This window comes from Adiantum capillus-veneris, chromosome 3 (genome assembly GCF_014529385.1).
Source record: "Adiantum capillus-veneris isolate H3 chromosome 3, ASM1452938v2, whole genome shotgun sequence".
NCBI lineage: Eukaryota > Viridiplantae > Streptophyta > Polypodiopsida > Polypodiales > Pteridaceae > Adiantum > Adiantum capillus-veneris.
Genome location: NC_140933.1, coordinates 174080137 through 174099746, shown reverse-complemented (window position 1 = coordinate 174099746; position 19610 = coordinate 174080137). Strand labels below are relative to the sequence as shown.

Sequence of the window (19610 nt, the reverse complement as noted above, 5' to 3'; positions counted from 1 at the left end):
TTTTTCTATTTTTGATAGTTTTCTTTCCTTGTTACTGTCATCTAGCTTTTGTCCTTGCCGGCCTGTTGTTGGGTGTCCTTATTTTTGTAGCACATTTCCTTGTTGGTAGTTTTCTTTGCTCCTTCTTTTTTCCTTGCTAGTTGAGCTACTCCTGTGCAGTTCTTCAACAACAACATGGAGCAATAAATTTGAGATGTCCTCCTCCATGTACTTCAGATTTGAGAGTCTTGGTCTCCTCTCCCTAGAATGGCATATACCCATAGTTTACTTGGATGGCTTTTGATGGCTTCTTCACTCCTATGCCCATCTTCCATTGTTTATTAGCTTGGCTCCACTTGGTTGTTTCTAAGCCTATGCTTAAGGAACTTCTGATCAATTGGTTCATGATGCCTCTAGTGGAGTCCTCTTCCTCTCTTCATCCACTTTATTTCTAAGGCCCTTTTTACTCCTTTGAGGAGAGGTTTTCTTGTATGGCATTTTCCACTTCTTACCCTTCGGTTTTTGAACGATTTTCAATTGCCTCCATTTTTTCTAGCTTCTTGACATATAGCTTGCTCATGCAACATACGACCCTATTGTATCCACGCCATTATATTTCTCTCAAAGAGAGGCTCTTTGTAGGGGTCCCTTCAATACTACTATTCAACACTATTTTTTATGCATGCACATGCATGTGCATGGACGGGCCCACACACACACATTCTCTCTCTCTCTCTCTCTCTCACTCACATACACACACACACACACACACACACACACACACACACACACACACACACACACACACTTACTTTGAGAGAGAGAGAGAGAGAGAGAGAGAGAGAGAGAGAGAGAGAGAGAGAGAGATTCATTATCGTCCACTGAGGTCACATATGACCCATGGGACCAAAGACGCATACAAGATCGTTTTCCTTCCTAGAAGAGGAGGGTGGAAAGTAACTCCTCTTCTCATGGGAGAGGGTGGTGTCCACAACCTACGATGGAGAGGTCTTACCACTAGCCATCTCCTAGACGGACTTAGTGGCAGTGTCTAACTCCATTTTACAACAAAAGAGAGACTACTAATTATGTGGTATCATTGGGGATTGTCTTGGTAGACCGAAAGTCCTCAACGATTGCATGTCCTCCACGGTAGACTGCCCATTTCCCAACTGCTTTGGCTTCATGGACCTTGGTAAGCTCTTCTCTCTTACATCGGAGTTGCAAAGGAGTCAAGTCCTCTGCAAACCAAAACTTGGTGTCTTTGAGATTCTTTGATTGGTACAACATAGTATCACGGGCTACTTTGGACTTGAATGTTATGATTCCATGAGAGCCACCATTTTTGGGGAGAGAGAGAGAGAGAGAGAGAGAGAGAGAGAGAGAGAGAGAGAGAGAGAGAGAGCTGCCAAAATGCACCATGTTAGCTACTATAACATATTAAAGCTATAAAGTATCACAAGATACATAAAACCCCTTTGTTGTGGGGGGTGGATATTTGGGGGTTGTCTCTTTTCCTTTGAAAGTCGGCAGTGGGCTAGTGAACCGTTCTCGCATGTCGACAATCGTTAGAGATGAGCCGCTCAAAGTACTCTTGATAAGAATATCAGCAAGCTATAACTTAGAAAGCATGCCCTTCGAGTATTGTGTCATCCTAATTTGCATATTAAAAACAAGGTGAATAGCTATAGTGGCCTACATAAGCTAATCAGAGGGTGTGTGTGGCCCCCAATAATTATTGCTCTCCACATAAGATGATGAGAGAGTGTGTACCCCTTAGTTAATGCCTGTCTTACATAAACAATCCATCAAAAATAGCGAAAGAAATTGACCGTGCCATGTGGCCCTCTTCAACAAGCTTAATCCAATGGTCCACAATTGCTCCCAAGAGTTCGAAAGTCTGCTGAGGCCTTATCGAGGCCAAAACGTTTGAGCTAATGTAGATCATTTACATAGACAGAGAGGAGAACCAAAGAAGAGAAGAGAAGAGAAGAAGAGCAGTGCGATAAAAATCTGTCCCACGATCAAGACTTGTTTACTAGAGAGATACAAAGGTGAAGTTTTGTTCGATGGAGACGAATGAAGGTGGATGTCTGTTTCCAAAGCGTCTACAGTCTAGGCACGGGCCGCTGTCGGGGTGCTTTCTCAATCGTGTTCCTGTAGCTTGCGATTTCGGATGAGCATGAGGTACATGTACATTTGTCTACACGGTCTGTACTAACATAATGTCATTGAAGAGACGTTCAAGCCGTAGTATCCTCTGCATCAATAAGTTGGTTTCTAGCTTTTAGATGGGAAGTAGCAAGCTATGTCTAGTTTCTTATGACTGATTTTGCAATGTATTCTTTAAGAAGCTATGAGGGGTTTTCATTTTGGAGAGCTTGTTGTAATGGAATATGGGGTAGTGTACATAATGGGAGAACTTCAACAACAGGCAGGAACAATGAGAGGTGAAGCTTATAGTTGGTAAGTTCAGACCTTGTGAAGTTATACATATAGAGTTAGAAGAGAGCTCTAGACCCGAACCTGTATGACAAATGAAGGCCTTACATGTTAACTCTCTTCCAAGTATTGCTCTGCCTCACAAAAAGCTGTTAAGATGATGCACTTTGTGTTCTGCGGCTCAAGCATTAAAGACTTGAGGGTTTCCCCTGTTTCAATCATGATTTAATCTTGCGGAAGGCAGGCACAAAGCCAATCAGCACGTGTCAATATATTTTGATGATGGCTATCCATTGATTTGCGGCTCTGAAAACCAACTGTCCATGGTAGAAGCCGCAACAAGGGAGTTGAAGCAACTACGTGAGTTTGGTGTTGAGAAAGAAACAATAGAAGAGTCCTATCCTTCCCCAAGTTTTTGAGGTGCACGAAGATCCCCTCTAGAGTTTTAGGTCCATTTGATGAAGTAGCATGTCAACAATGGCGTGTATGTGTAAGTGCCAAAGCACAAGTGAGTTTCTACCTCACCGGAATTGAATCAGATGCCACACTACCAAATTAGACTTCTTTGAAGGTTTTTTTCCGAATATAGCATGGTTCACAAGACATACAAGTTATGACAAGTAACATGTTGCATATATTACATTCATAGATTATGCTAGAACTAGGTCTAAATCGATAATTATAGTTGGCAAAATTATTTTCGCCAAAAGGTGTTGGCTGAATGTCATCAACCTCCTTTTGCGAGACATCTAGGTATTGAAGCAACTCTTAAATGAAAATAGTCAAGACAGATGATACCTCTATTATGTGTATTATTTGCCTAACCGGGATACATTCATCCTTTTGAGGACCTTGTACCCAAAACCAGGGACCTTGTCTTGAAACAAGATCCTTTGTCTTCATTTAGAGAGGAATTGCTACTCTACCACAAGTGTAACAAGCCAGGCTCAAATTCAAAAATTTCTTGGGAAGTTGACCCTTGAGGCGGCTAAGCACCAAGGGCAGTTAAGCTTCTCTACAAGAAGTTTCTCGGGAAGCTGCCCCTTGAGGCGACTAATGTCAAAGTGGATGATGCGGAAGCGTAGAACAATGGCGAGAATACAAGAGAGAGAGATATTGTTGAACCAACCAACCTTGGCAATGAATTGATACATTAGACAATGGGAGCAATGGGTTGTATATACACCCACCTCAGCAAATTGTCCTACCCAGACCTCGACAAATAAGTAAAATAAATACCTAAAAGGCAAAAAAAAAAAACAGCTAACTTGAGATGCCATAACTTTAACACCTCTCTGCAGCTCATCGTGGACATAAATGGTGAAACCAAGTCGATGAAGAAGCTACCATGGACACCCCAGCAACACCGGTCATGCTGGATACACCTCGGGTTTGCTACCTCGAACCTTTTACCTTAGAAGAATACCACCTTGAGCATCGGTTGCCTTGTAAAAATTTGAACTATAGACCTCACTATGTCCTAGAATCCCCATTCGTGAACTGTGAACACATCACATCCAAAATACTCCTATATAATGAACTTTGGAACACATCCTGTCCATCATGTGGCCAACAACTATGAATTGGTGCACTCATCCATAGTGTTTTAGATACGTCTGATTGGTTCCCTGATCTCCGACCCACAGGTTCAAACATCGGTAACTTGAACTCCAACACATGGGTCCAAATCATTTATGGAGCTTCCTTTTTGCCCCTCTCTGCCGCTTGCAAGCTTGAAACTAGTTGCGGCAACCACCAACGGACTAGAATTATGGCGTCATGGCCACTGTGGCCGCTGCCATGCCAATCTCCTCTTTCTATTCTTTATCATCATTATCTCTGTCCAGCTTGCCTTTATCCTTGTCCTCTTGTGAGTTCTTGCTTTTGTCTTTGGCTTCAGAAAACCAACTAAACAAAGCGTCTATGTCACATTTATAACAACGGCTATCGGACCTCGTGGGTGTTGAGGCAGCTAACTATGGGTTACCGAAGTACCGGACCGCAACGAGGATGGCTAGCGATCGCAGATCGGCCTATCCAGGTCGATCTGGTGAGGGAAGGGTTGAAAACTGAAAACACTAGGGCTGATCTGCAAAACTTTGTAGCGCTAGGCCTGATCTGTTGATGCAAGGCAAAAACGCTAGCAGCTAGGCTGAATTCGAGAAATCTTGGAGAGGCTCTGCTCTTTTTGCTAGCGCTAGGCTGTTTGTGGAGAAAGGCTAGGTTGAGGGCTCCCTTTATAGGGCTGAAATTTGAGTTATAAACTTCTCTAGACTTAGGTTGGTCAAACTGTCCACAGACCCAACAAAATAAATCAAAAAAATGATTTATTAATAAATTGGACCAGGGGGCCAATTTCTTGGTGAAATTGGCACATATCTGCCACACGGGAATCCGAGTGACGTGGGGAATGGCTCGTTGGATTTCTCTAACCTAGAACTATATGCATGTCATGCCCGATGCCCACCGAAGGGTAATAACATTTGTCAAAACACATGTACAAACCATTTATGCAAGAGGGTTCCAAAATTGGAAAACCTAATTGTCACGTGCACATCTAACCCTATGTGCATGTGGACAAGCTAACTCCTATTTCTAGGGTTTAGGACAACCTAGGAAGTGTTCTGGCACCCTTGTGTGTCACGATTGTGATTATGTTACAATATTACACCTACTCCTAGTTGCAGATATGTGAAGTGCCATGCCAAGGAGGACCCCTACGCTTGGATGGTTGCGACTCTTCGCTCAAAGGACATGCCTCTTTGTCAAAAACCACACTCCTTCGACGATTGGTCACATCCCTTCGCTCTATGGGTGCGACTCTTCGCCCAATGGTTGCAGCTCTTCGTCCAAGGGATGTGTCTCTACGCATGTATATTCGACATGAGATGTGTCTTTTCATTTGTGTCTCTTCGTCTCCTATATAAGGAGCCTATTGTACTCAGTTTTGAAGCACTCAAGCAATCAAACACAGAGTCATCCGAGTCTTGTCTCTGAGTCAAGCTCAAGTTTCTTAAGTCTTAATCATGAGTTTAAGTAATCACCTCTCGAAACTGCTCCAAAAACTGATTTTGCAACCTCTTCCATGATTCTTGATGAGTGCTTTGTACTTAATTAAGGATTAGTACTCAGAATCCTTACAGTGGTATCATAGCAAATTTTTTTCCTGAGACTCGAAGGTTGTGAGCCTCTCACCCTTGCCGCTACACTCTACCCCCTTCTCGGAGTTGCATGGAAGCAGAAGAAAGGTGGTACACACGCATACGCGTATAAGGGAACAAGAATCCTTCTGTTTCAATCACGTAAATAACGGATACAATCACATATGTGTGCGTTTTGCTGGTGACCTTTCGTGTGCCTCTTCATCGTGTGGTGTCCCTTCGGGATTGCGTTTGCACCTCTTCAGGTAAAAGGGCAACACCTCTTCACCTTGCTGGCACCCTTTCCCATATAGGAATACCTATTTGTAGGTGTGGCACTCTCTCTGCTAGAAGTATCTTCCCTGGTGGTTGTGCATCAACGAGCACGCCTCTTCGTGAAAGGGCATCATGGAAGGGCATCCCTTCACTCACGCCACACCCCTTCCCCCCAAGAGGTGCTATTGACCAAGCGTTTCCAATGGGTTGCCTCTTCGCACGGCTGAAAACCCGTCGCATTGATGTGCTGCCTCCTTGTGCTGGCTGCCCCTTCGTTAAAGCATAAAAAATTTCGCTGGATTACTTACGTAACCAGCCAGCAACGCAAATACTTTATTAAAATCAGCCCCAAATTATTTCAAATGGCCGGCCAGCCCCTACATAATAAACCCATGTGAACACACCTTATAAGTGACCACCTCTAAACTTACCCAATGTGAACTCACTAAGAGTTACATTAAAAGAAAATGGGACAACAATGTGGCTTTTTCCTTGTGGGCAATGGTATTACTCGCGTGTTCTCTTCCCGCATAGCCCTCGCCACTGGCTCCTTGCACGTGTGGGGCCCCCTCTACCATGGACAAGGACTTCAACATTCCGGTACCCTATCTCTTGTACATAGATAAAGTTCCCGCAAGCAAACTGCGGCAAATTTGTTCCCTTCACGAGATTATTGTCATTCCGGTTTCACCCTACGGTTATCATTATTCCCGATTCCCCGACTCCAAAGGCGAAACCCGTTCCGGACGCAGTTTCCGCTCCCGAAGTATCAATTCTTAAGCTTATTCGGAGAAACAGTTACTTTCGCTGAACAGTCGGCATGGCCGAATCACAAGATGGCGACGACAATATTTTACCCGAGGATCCGATAGTAGTTCTCAAAAAGCAGATGACAACAATTTCAACAAGCCTTGCATCAATTCACACTCGCTTGGAGCAGACACAGATGTAAACCTTTTTTCGGAGTTACCCAACTGCTTCTCAGACTACACAAGCTGCTTCTCTGCCATCTTCTTTTGACGCTTCAGTGATCGACCAGGAAGAACCACTCAAATCAAAGGCTTCGGAACTCAAATTTTCTCACCCAAAGCATGGTTTCTCAGAGACAACTAGAGACAAAGTACCTTTGTGTGAGCAGCAAAAGTCTCAACATGAATATTCTTGGAAATGCTACAATTCTAAGTAACCAACTTCTTATTGGAATCATCAATAAAAAAAGCAGCAACATGAAGCTTCCAAAGGATCATCAATTGTATCAAGATGGGCTTACTTAGTGGCACATATATCCGACCCTAGTTGAGTACTCGGTCGTGAATGCCGCGACGCTAGACAAGTTCCCCCTCCGTACCATGCCCTACATTCAAGTCTTTCTTATCTAATGGTGGTAAAGTCGAAGATTTATTGATCCTTTCCTTGTGCAAGAGGACCTTTCAGAGGTCTAAGAGGCAACAACTCCCTCCACCTCCCCCTTCTCAATTGGAAGCCTTAATACCCGTTGAGAAAGCTGAAGATTCAGAAGATTCTAGTTCTTGTGTGACAACAAACAAGGACATAACCCCTTCTTTGGCCGTGATCCTGGTAGAAAAATTCGCCTCGTCACCGCCCTTGCAGAATAAAGTCTTTGTCTTTGAACAGATACCAAATGCAATGGTGTGATAATTTTTTAAACTTGAAGACACCAATCCTTACGTTCAACGGCATAAAGGATAAATCAGATGCAGACTCTTGGAGCACGACTTCAGTTGCTGCAATTGAATCTTTGGACACGAATTGTTCTATTGATAAACTTTTACAGATGGATGTACCTCCAAATACTACTGTCTCAGTCTACGATATCTCTTCAGGAGGATTTTATTATTCCAGACAAACCAATGGAATACCTTAGAGATTTCCAACGAGTGGTCTTCACTCAACAGAAAACTCAAGTCAGTTTACCAATAGTTTCACTCGAAGCAGATAAAGATTCAATCTTTTATTGGACAAAGCTCGAAGTTACAAATGACTTTGACAAAAGCACTAATCAAGTTGCAGATGTGATCCTGATACTTTTGACAAAGATGAGACAAGTTGGAGATATGATTCGTTTTCAGTTTGGCAAAATAGTTATGGTCAATAACAGTGCAATGACATGGGACTTAACAGGTAGACAAGGGCGCCATGTTGAGTTCCCACCAGCCTGGCCAGGCGCCTGGACTTAAATTTTGGTCCCCTGGACACTTTCCCCACCTCCCCCTTGGAACTCCATGTCGGTGATTTTGACAAGGGGGAGGTGGGGAAAGTGTCCAGGGGACCAAAATTTAAGTCCAGGCGCCTGGCCAGGCTGGTGGGAACTCAACATGGCGCCCCTAGCTCCCCAAAATGCCCACGAGCCCTCCTTGCAAGGCCTTGAGTGCATTCCTTCACCATTGAATACACCATAGACTAGTCCTCCTTTAGTATATATACCCTCCACTTTCCCCTCAACCCCCCACATGTGGGTTTAGTCCATTGCCACATGGCATGCTTTCCCCAACTTCCCCATGTCCAAACCTGAAATTTATGTTTTGCCCCCAAACTGAGCCATTTTCTCGGAGGCGTAGCGGGTGACCCCGACCACCAAATATAGCGCCGTAAAGCACGGCTTGGAGCTTATTACCTCGGCTAACTCCAGAAATTTCTAAACATGTCATTGCTAAAAAAAACCATTAAGTCGGCCCACTTGCCATCTTCCCACGTGCATCTGCCACCACTTTTTAAGTGAAAAACCATCCACTTCGAGTGCGTGTAACTCATGATGTCGGAGTCCGATTTGCAAGCTGTCAAGCACGATTAGGAATGCTCATTAAAAACTATTTTTTGAAAGCTCGAACAACCCAAAACTCAACCAACAGCTTGACCAAAACCAAGCCTTTCCTTTGTACAGGGTTTTTTACACGGACACTTTCAAAGCTGGAAGCACTATGTACATATATATACATGAGGGTGGTCAGCAAGCTTTTTTGGCATCATTTATGGCTTTTGTACTCATCCAAAAAATGCCTGACAACGTCACCAGTTTGTGACAACACGATTGTGACTATGTTACAGTATTACACCTACTCCTAGTTGCAGATATGCGAAGTGCCATGCCAAGGAGGACCCCTACGCTTGGATGGTTGCGACTCTTCGCTCAAAGGACATGCCTCTTTGTCGAAAACCACACTCCTTCGACGACTGGTCACACCCCTTCGCTCTATGGGTGCGACTCTTCGCCTAGAGTCATGTCTATTCGCCATGAGATGTGTCTTTTCATTTATGTCTCTTCGTCTCCTACATAGGAGCCTATTGTACTCAGTTTTGAAGCATTCAAGCAATCAAACACAGAGTCATCCGAGTCTTGTCTCTGAGTCAAGTTCAAGTTTCTTAAGTCTTAATCATGAGTTTAAGTATTTAATTAAGGATTAGTACCTAGAATCCTTACATTGTGGGCCTGTACGCAGGACGTGCATGTCCAGGCACTTTAGATTAGTTGCATACCCCCTAATTGCACATGAGCATAGCCAATGTCTACTACGTGTAGGAATTGGGGAGTTTCCATACAATTGCATTAGTACTCAGCCTAAGTAGTTATCTGCATGTGAATCACCTCTTATTAATAGCTCATCAACTTATTAATAAGTGACATTTTTGCATCATTTTAGTCGTGGGGTTTTTTAGTGGCATTGCCCTACTTAGCTTTTACCCCATATATAAGTGACCGTAGGGGTCACTTCTCCACAACAAGTCAGTACCCGCAGTACAAGTACCAAGTACCCGCAGTACCTCAGGCTCTCTGGCGTTTTTGCACCAAATCAGCCCATCAGCATCAGCATTTTCAGTTTTCAGCCATAGCCGTGCCGCTCCATCGTCGCAAATCCAGCTTCAGCATTAGCGTTTTCAGAATTGAGCCCCTCGTAGCTGATCAGCCAACGTTTTCAAATTCAGTCAGCATTTTTCAGTTTTCAGCCCATTGCTGACATTGTCGATAGCAGATCAGCCCATAGCCTCGTCACAGTTATAGATTCCATCTAGAATCCCTAGCGTTTTGCATTTTCAGCCCTTAGCCTCGCAAATCCAAGCATCTACCACAAGATCCCATCGACATCTCAGCATCTAGTACCATTGTATGAGCATTTGTGCAATCTAAAGCAAATACCTCTCTAGCGATAGAGAGGGGGGCCCTTGGAGGGGGGTTTGGGACCCCATGTGGGATCAATCTTCTCTCTCTCTCTCTCTCTCTCTCTCTCTCTCTCTCTCTCACACACACACACACACACACACACACACAAAATCTTCACTCACAGTTTTCATTCTCTCTCGCTCTAGTCTATTGCACAATTCTCGTGAACCCCGGACTTATTAGCCACTCCCATGCTTAGTCTGTAACAAACTGCTAACGTGTCTAATTCTGTTGAAACCCTAACCCTAACCCTAAAATCACAAACCCTAATTCTGCTCAAAACCCTAATTCTGCTAAAACCCTAACCCTAAAATTAGAAACCCTAATTCTGTCCAAAACCCTAATCGTGTTGAAACCCTAGCCCTAAAATCAGAAACCCTAATTTTGTCCAAAACCCTCACTCTAAAATCAAAAACCCTAACTCTAACCCTAACCCTGATCTGGTGACGTGGCGGGCTGACACGGAGCTTGTTGTACGGACACCAACGCGATTTACGAAAAGCTGGCAGCTTTTGGCATTGCTTTTTGGACCAGGGCTTTTCACTGTAATTGCTTTTTAGGCCACGGGCCTTTAAATATGAGGTTAGGGCTCATTCTCTGGCATGCCTCTTGGAGAAGGTGCAGAGTCTGGGTTACTGGCTTGTATTGAGTTGATGCAATATAAAGAAATACCGAAAGGGGCGCCAAGGTTTGGGGCCAATACTCTCTGGGGTGGAATTCCGCGACTCCGTGTCACGAATCGTCTCTCTATATCTCAGTTCAGTTGTTATTGAAGTGTTAAAAGTTTGTTCAGTCTGTTCTTTTCAATTGGCACGTGGTGCCCGTCTTGTGACAGTGGTATCAGAGCATCAGGCGTGTGCTTTTCTGAAAGCATACCGGTCCTACAAAAGTGCAGACAGAGCTATTGGAATTTTATTTGAGGGATCATTGGAATTTTATTTGAGGGATCTTGTTAGCCACTCCCACCCTTACTTCATCGCGCATCGGGCGCGCTCCCGTCTTCACCGCTCATGTCTTACAGGGCATAAGCCATTAAGATCACTTGCAAAAGAAGGATCCAAGATTTGTTTCAAGTCACTGTTTTTCTCAGAGGCAGTGCCATGCAGATGTTGATAGCTACCAAGCAGCATACTCAAAGTACTTGACAAGCTTTCAAGAAAAATTTTGCCCGAAGCTATATGGTTTCTGATATCTTCCTTCGAAGTGCAACTTCTGGCAGAGTGGGGTTTCCTGGAATGCTTGCCATGGAAACCCTAGCAGATTATATCTTGAAATTTCTCGACATCTCTCAGTAGACGTCTCTTCACGAGCAGATGACCTTGGAGGTTTAGTGCGATTGCTATCTTGGGACTACCATCGCCGCCAAAGCAACACTGTTTGTCCAAGAGCTGACGGACCATGCTGTGCTCGGGTATGACCTCATGGAAGGAACCTAATCCTAATTTTTGCTGCAGGTTTCAAGATGGAAAGTCAGTCGACTTTTCAAGCTCGACTGATGTTGAGATTGCTTTTTAAGTTTGAGTTCTGTTTGATCTTGTTTGGTGATCCTGTTTGGAATTTGTTTGAAATGGATGGTATCTATTTTTGAACCTGTTTTGGTGCCGATTTGAATTGTTTGACTCTGGTTTGATACTGGTCTCAACGATTGGTGATTTTACTCCTGAGTGGAGAAGTGAGAAATATTGTTTTGGTATTGTTTGAACCTCGGAACGACGCAGGCCGATGCCTGGGGAGCGTTTCGTTGTATGTTTGAAAACCTCCGAATGACGCAGGCCGATGCCTGGGGAGCGTTTGGTTGTATTGTAAGGTGCAGCGGAATGAATGTTGTATTTTCTCAAGATTAGTGATCTTTATTGCTCAAGGTTCCTTTTAGTTCTTAGGGAAAGAGAGAGCTTTCTGTCTTATGGAGAGTGCTATGACCACGAACAAAGTGAGTGGATATTGTGCGTGCAAGTGAATGAGACTGAGAGAAGGAGAGAGAAGAGATACGACACCCGAGAGGTTGTAAAACCCTCCTCCGAAGGCCCCACTCTCGTCGGCGAGAGTGGTCTACTTTGATTGCACAAAGGTGTACAATGCGTATGCAATGGATTGATGCAATGGGACTATGCCGATGACGACGGCGACGACTTGATGGCTGAAATCTGAGATCTTCTAATCACTGAATTCTGGGACTGTTTTGGTGGCTGAAAATGACTTTTTTGGCTGCGTTTTTATGGCTGAAAATGGGGGGACATCTGCAACCGTCTAGGGGCTGATCTGCTACTGTGTCATAGGGTGAAAACTGCGAGAATCCAACTGCTGAATTCTGCATTTTTGCTACTGTTGAGCTGGCGTTTTTGACAAGGCTGAAAAAACGCTGAATCTGCAAGTGATGCTGGCGTTTTTGTCAAGGCTGAAAACGCTGGCTGGGATGTATTTGCTGAGGTTGGAAAACGCCAGGCAAGAGGACTTGTAGGCGATGGCTTGCTTCTGGACTGACTGAACCCTGCTGTGGTATAGCTTGTCCACGGACACATAGGGTTGGGATGTGTCACGTGACATGTATGCTTGTAAAATAATTGTTGTTGTGACTCCCGGCCCGTACCTGGATGGTTATGCGGAAGGAGTATTAAGAAGTCTGAGCAGTGGTTACTCTCAGCACCTCCAAACGACGCAGGCTGCGGTCTGGGGGGCGCTTGGTTGTAAAAGGCCTCTATATCTCCCGGCCCGGACCTTTTTAGGTTATGCGGGAGGAGTGATGAGGGAGTCGTTGAATATCTCCCGGCCCGGACCTTGTTAGGTTATGCGGGAGGAGTGTCCATCGGCGGCTTTATGTTTCTATGTCTTGTAACATGCATATGTAAGCATTTGTGTTGCATTGTGATGTGTCAACCACTGAATATTCCTAATTGGATGAGATTGCCTGGGTATGTAATTTTTGTGCGTCAAGACACCCGTGGAAGATCAGTACGGTCTGGGTGTGATGGCTAATTTTACTACGCCGGAATATCAAGAGTTCCGATCTGGACGAAAGGAGAAGCTAACTCCTTGATCAAAACAGCCGAAAGGAGAAGCTAACTCGTTGATCAAAAGAGCAGATAGGAGAAGCTAACTCCTTAATAAAAAGAGCAAACTAATTGTCCCTCGGAAATTTTTGAGCTAACTTGAGTTGTTTTGCAGATATGCTGTAATCGCGGACGGTTACTCTCTTTCAAGAAGGGGAGATGTAACAAACTGCTGACGTGTCGAAGCCCTAATTCTGTTGGAACCCTAACCCTAAAATCAAAAACCCTAATTCTATCCAAAACCCTAATTCTGCTAAAACCCTAACCCTAAAATCAAAAACCCTAATTGTGTCCAAAACCCTAATCTTACTGAAACCCTAACCCTAAAATAAAAAACCCTAATTTTGCCCAAAACCCTAACCCTAAAATCAAAAACCCTAACTCTAATCCTAACCCTGATTTGCTGACGTGGCGGGCTGACACGTAGCCTGCTGTACGGACATCAGCGCGATTTACGAAAAGCTGGCAGCTTTTGGCATTGCTTTTTGGACCAGGAGCTTTTGAGTTTTGAAGGCTTTTCACTGTAATTGCTTTTTAGGCCACGGGCCTTTAAATATGAGGTTAGGGCTCATTCTCTGGCATGCTTCCTGGAGAAGGTGCAAAGTCTGGAGTACTGGCTTGTACTGAGTTGACGCAATATAAAGAAATACCCTCTTTCAAGAAGGGGAGATCTAACAAATTGTTGACGTGTCGAAGTTCTAATTTTGTTGAAACCCTAACCCTAAAATAAAAAACCCTAATTCGACCCAAAACCCTAATTTTTCTAAAACCCTAAACCTAAAATCAGAAACTCTAATTGTGTCCAAAACCCTAATCTTGTTGAAACCCTAACCCTAAAATCAAAAACCCTAATTTTGCCCAAAACCCTAACCCTAAAATTAGAAACCCTAACTCTAACCCTAACCATGATTTGCTGACGTGGCGGGCTGACACATAGCCTACTGTACGGACACCAGCGCGATTTACGAAAAGCTGACAGCTTTTGGCATTGCTTTTTGGACCAAGAGCTTTTGAGTTTTGAAGGCTTTTCACTGTAATTTCTTTTTAGGCCACGGGCCTATAAATGTGAGGTTAGGGCTCATTCTTTGGCGTGCTTCCTGGAGAAGGTGCAGAGTTTGGAGTATTGGCTTGTACTGAGTTGATGCAATATAAAGAAATACCGAAAGGGGCGCCAAGGTTTGGGGCCAATACTCTCTGGGGTGGAATTCCGCCACTCCGTGTCGCGAGTCGTCTCTCTATATCTCAGTTCAATTGTTATTGAAGTGTTAAAAGTCTGTTCAGTCTGTTCTTTTCTATTGGCACGTGGTGCCCGTCTTGTGACATAGTCCATTGGTACAACTCTCGTCTTCATCGCTCTCTCTTAAGGGCACTTAAGCCATAAAGAACCACATAATTTTTTTCCTTTTGCTTGTTGAGATTGCACATAACCCAAGACCACTTGGGCGTATCGATCTCTCTAATTTGTGTTTTTGAAGAGTGATAGGTAATCCAGAAAAGGAGGGCTTATCCAGCCTCCCCACGGTCCACTTTTCCACTCATTGAGAGCGGACCTTGCACATTGCTGCAGGCCAATCGACGTGAGGTGGGAAAAAACAACCTTGGTGTGAGCACAAGGCCGCCAGGGGTGCACCCGTAGGAAGGAGTTGAGCTTGGGTAAGATTAAGGCCCTCTTAATCGCAGATTGGAAGTAGTACCCAAGTACCCCAAGAGCCCAAGTACCCCAAGTACCCATGTACCCCAAGAAACCAAGTACCCCCAAGTACCCAAGTATTCAATGCATGGTCTTCACCAGAAGTGGAATGGAAACTTTGTGTGAAGGTGATGGGAGTGGAATTGGAGAAGAAGAAGTCCCTACACGAGGAGGAAGGTTCGCCGATCCTCCTCCATCCCCATCTACGCCACGGATCACATCAAATGCTATGGAGACTTTGATGAAGTCCATGATGGAGATGATGCTACAACAAGAGGCTCACTGGGCCTCCTTGGAAAGGGAGCCTGAAGAACAGAGGGAAGCTCAACGCATAGCGGCTGAAGAAAAGAGGGTAGCTATGGAGCAAGAGCGTGAAGCGCAGCGAGATCAACGTCTGAAAGAGTTGGTCCTACAAGTACTCTCCTTTGAAGAGCGAACCACCCAAGGAGGCCAGCGAGTCATCATGTAGCGCAGGTAGAGACGACGACTCCAACAATCCAATCATTGAGAAGTTGACGTTCAGTAAGTATGATGGTAAGATGGATGCTTCTGTGATTTTGGTTGCATCAATTTAATGATTACTTTGCGACTAACAAGAAAAATAGTAACAGTAGAGCGTTGATTGTTGCCATGTATTTGTCGGGTGATGTCATTAATTGGTATTAGGTCTGGCAAGAGGCACAAATAGCCGAGCACCTTCATCGTGCCGCGGATGGGGAGCCGCTGTCTTTCAGTTGGGTTGACTTCCAAGACAAGCTCAAGGCAAGATACTTTGTAGAATCTAGAAGCACCATCTTGCTGTGTTTGTTCTTAGAGGGACCGGTATGCTTTCAGAAAAGCACTCGCTTGAAGCTTTGATACCAATGTAACGGGATGAAGTGCCAACTGAAAAGAAGTGATTTTTTGCACTTCAAAACAATTCGGAAGAGAGAGAGAGAGAGAGAGAGAGAGAGAGAGAGAGAGAGAGAGAGAGAGAGAGAGAGAGAGAGAGAGAGAGAGAGAGAGAGAGAGAGAGAGAGAGAGAGAGAGTTCCACTCCCACACGGCACTGGCCCCAAACCTTGGCGCCCCTTTCAGTATTTCCTTATATTGCTCAACAAGGTACAAGCTTTGGGAACTTTGCTCTGCTTCTCCATGCGGTAGAATGCCGGAGCGAGAGCCTACAATACATATATGAAGGCCCCTGGCCTATCCAAAAGCAGTCACATGAAAAGCATTGCATCCAAAAATTTGGCGCCCAAAAGCTGCTAGTGTAAAATCGGGAATTCCTTACAGGCCGTCATCGAAAATTACGGGATTGTCCGTATAGCCTAGGTCCGTACATCATCAATTTTGCATAGGTTTTGTCTACTGGGGTCTTTTTAGGGTTTAGGCCCCTCGGCCATGCTCTGAAAGTTGATAGGGTTAGGATTCTAAAGTCCTAAACTCTTTTTACCTCTAGGCCCCTCAATCGGGGCTCTGTAAGCTGGATACGTCTTCTTCTTCTTCCTCTTCCGTTAGAGTTTAGGCCCCTTGTCACGTGACACATCCAACCCTATGTGTTCGTGGACAAGCTACAACACGACAAGGGTTCAGTTAGTCCAGTCAGTCTAGCTTAGGAAGTGTTCTGGCACTTTTGTGAGTCTGTTCGCAAACCGTGCATGCCCAGGCACTTAGAGTAGATGCATATCCTCTGGTTGCACACAGCATGATCATCAACATTACCATTAGAATCCAACAGAATCCATCAGGAGCATTTTCCAGTGCATTAAATCTATTTTCCCTATTTTTGACATTTTTCACTTATTATTTTAAGTGACTTTTGTTGGGAACTGAGTAGGGCAATTTGGGTAAGATAATATATAAGCAAACCTAGGGCTAGCACTAATTGGCAGAAGAAACCAAGAGAGCACAAGGCAACCTTGCAGCAGGCCCTCAAGGTGGATCCTCACAAGAACCCTAGCGTTTTTCTTCAAGCAAAAACGCCAACACCCATCAGCGTTTTCAGCTTTGCCTGGCGTTTTCATCAGCGTTTCCAGCCAAGGACTGCAGCAACAAACTCAACACATAGCACTTGGTCTCCCCAGTGCTGCCTAGCGTTTTTGGAGGAGCCTAACACCAGCGTTTTTGGACAGCAAGTTTCAGCCTAAAACCAGCGTTTTTGACAGCAGATTTCAGCCTTATAGCGCTTTTGGACAGCAGCAGCAGATCAGGTTTTTCAGCAGCCATAAGGGACCAGCAGATCAGCGTTTTTTAGCGATAGCCTTCAGCCAAAGCAGCGGCTACTTTATCACCATTTTCAGCTGAAGAAGAAGACAAGTCGTTGCCGTCGACATCGTCCTAGTTGCTGTTACAAATGGGAGCGCATAGCAATATAAAATATACTCGGATAAATAAAATTTATCACTTAATATTGAAGCCAGAGGATATAGAGAGAGAGAGAGAGAGAGAGAGAGAGAGAGAGAGAGAGAGAGATAAAGTGAGAAGATCGACACAGTACTGGGGACCAGAAGATGGGCTGGTCCCCCCCCGTAATAGTATCTTTATCACTGAGGAGAAGTCTATACAAGCACTTGAACCGAGCGTATTACCACGTTCGTTCTAGAATAAGACTTGATGGTTCCCGGAAGCCTCAGCTTCTGATTCCTAGGGCAAAACCCTATTCCAAGGAACTTCCGTTCCTTATTCCAATTCCTCGAGAATCAAGGTTCTCGCCTCTGGATCTCACCTTCCAGACTCAGGGCATGACATCCTTGCAACTCTCTTTCCCAACTCTGTTTCTAGAGTCCTCTTCCCGCAGAACAACTCTGCTTTCCCGGACGCGAAGTCCTTACTTGGGAATCTCAACTTCCGGATCAAAACTCAAGAGACTACCTCTCTCCGATCGGTGGATCTACTTCCCAAACTTGGGTACGAAACCCTTGGGCTGATCTGGCTCTAGTTCCTAAGAGCGCTTTCTCCTGCAGAGGCTCATGCCTTCCTCTGCTCCTACTCCCTCACGAAGAGGCAGTACACCTGCAATCAAATACTCAAAGATCATAACATGAAAATCGTTACCTTCAAAGTATCGACGCTCGAAACGCAACTCGGTTCTCGAAAAAGAAATTCCCCAGAAGAGATCTCTACATAGAAAATCCTCTCTTCCAATCCTACACACAAAAGAAGTATGTTCTCGGGTTCCTTCTCGTAAATCAGCCCCGTCTACGACGTTTATGGGCTGAAAACAGAGAAAAACAGCAACTTGTCACGATGGAAACACGCTTCGTAGGCACTTCTTCGCGAGGGAACTCGGGCACTGGGTCTTGGCGACATCTGGTACACTTGAGGCAGCCATGGGCATCACCGGCAACGTCTTCTTTACGGCTGAAATCTGCAGCAGCATCTCCTCCTTGCAAAGATTGGTCCTCCCCTCTGAGTGAGGGCATGTGATGCTTTTATAGCTCCTAGCCACGGGCACGAATAGCTGCTCGCGTAGAGATCGCGGCGGGTTTTTTTTTTTTTTTTTCCTCAATTTTTTTTTTCATATTTTTTTTCGATGTTCTGCCAGAAAAAGAGAGAGAGAAAACGTTGGCTGATGTGTTGCCTTATTTATCAGATGGCTGCCCACTTAATAAGTGGGCAGCCGGCGTATTTTAAAAATAGTCTGAACCTGCCCAAAAACTCAATAAAACCTTATAAGTTAAAAACAATGCTTTCACAGCACTTCCCAGGCGTCCCTCACGTTGCAATGCAGTCATAGACTTCCTCGTGGGAAAGTAGATGCTTTCCCGAAAAGCAATCCCGCTTTCTCAGAAAGCATCTGTTTTTCCTCAAAGTTTCCTCTGAACCCATCTTCATTCAAGTGCTTGCTTTTTCCTTGTGCACAATTCTAACACAGTTCGGAATTTCCTCCCAACTATGGATATTCCCTTTCCGATGCACCCGTCACCCACCTTGTGATGCATCAGGAATACCCTTTACCTAGTCCTTTCCTACCGAACTTATGGTACAATCTCCTTCACTATGCTCTATGTCACTCATCCTATGACGCATCAGAGATGTCCGTTCCCGGATGGTCGGATACTTCTTTCCGATGCTCCTTGTCACCCATCCAATGTGACGCATCAGAAGTACCTGCTCCTGGTGGCCTTACAGATATTCCCGTTCTCAGTGTTCCCGTCATTACTTTAAATGACGCACTAGGAATACTCTGTACTCAGATGTCTCCAGTGAGAAAAGCCCTCTCACTTAAAATTCCAATAATTATTTTTCCTTGGTGTTCCAAGCGAGAAAACCCTCTCACTTATAAATCCAACAATTCATTTAGAATTATTTTTCTATAAGATAAAGCCAATTTAGCAACAGTTGCCATTGCAACGTAGTCTTCAAGTGCATCAGAGTTGTACGAATTTGTGCAATCAATAGTAGACCACTCTCGTCATCGAGAGTGGGGCCTTCGAAGGAGGGTTTTACAACTCCCTGGTGTCGTAGTCTCTTCTCTCTCTATCTCTCAGTCTCATGCACTTTCACGCACAGTATCTATTCACTTTGTTGGTGTCCATTACACTCTCTCATTAAAGAACGGAAGGCTCTCCTACCGTTAAGTAAAAAGAACCCTTGAGCACAGTTCGGAGCACTCATCTTGAGCAAAGCATCATTCATTCCGCTGCATCTTACATTGGTATCAGAGCTTTGGCAGTGTTCCGTATCACTCAAGGAAAGAACCACAAGAACCACATATTTTTTTTTTTGCTTGTTGAGGTCGCACGAACCCAAGTTCACTTGGTCCTAATCGTGTTTTTGAAGATTGACAGGAAACCCAAGAAAGAAGGGCTTGCCCAGCCTCCCCTTGTGCCTCTTTTCACTCATTGAGAGCGGACCGTGCACTTAGTGGCCTGCCAA

The 19610-nt window shown here is 44.6% G+C and overlaps 1 long non-coding RNA gene across 4 annotated transcripts in view; it reads left to right on the top strand.

Moving 5' to 3' along the window:
* Positions 1-1486: 1486 nt before the first annotated feature.
* LOC147462210 (uncharacterized) overlaps positions 1487-19610 on the top strand; it is a 40540-nt gene continuing 22416 nt past the window's right edge. For 3 of the 4 annotated variants that reach the window (XR_015187690.1, XR_015187691.1, XR_015187689.1), the window contains exon 1: positions 1487-2166. This is a non-coding gene — a long non-coding RNA (uncharacterized LOC147462210). The remainder of the gene's footprint in view (positions 2167-19610) is intronic. The other variant, XR_015187688.1, reaches the window with a different exon arrangement.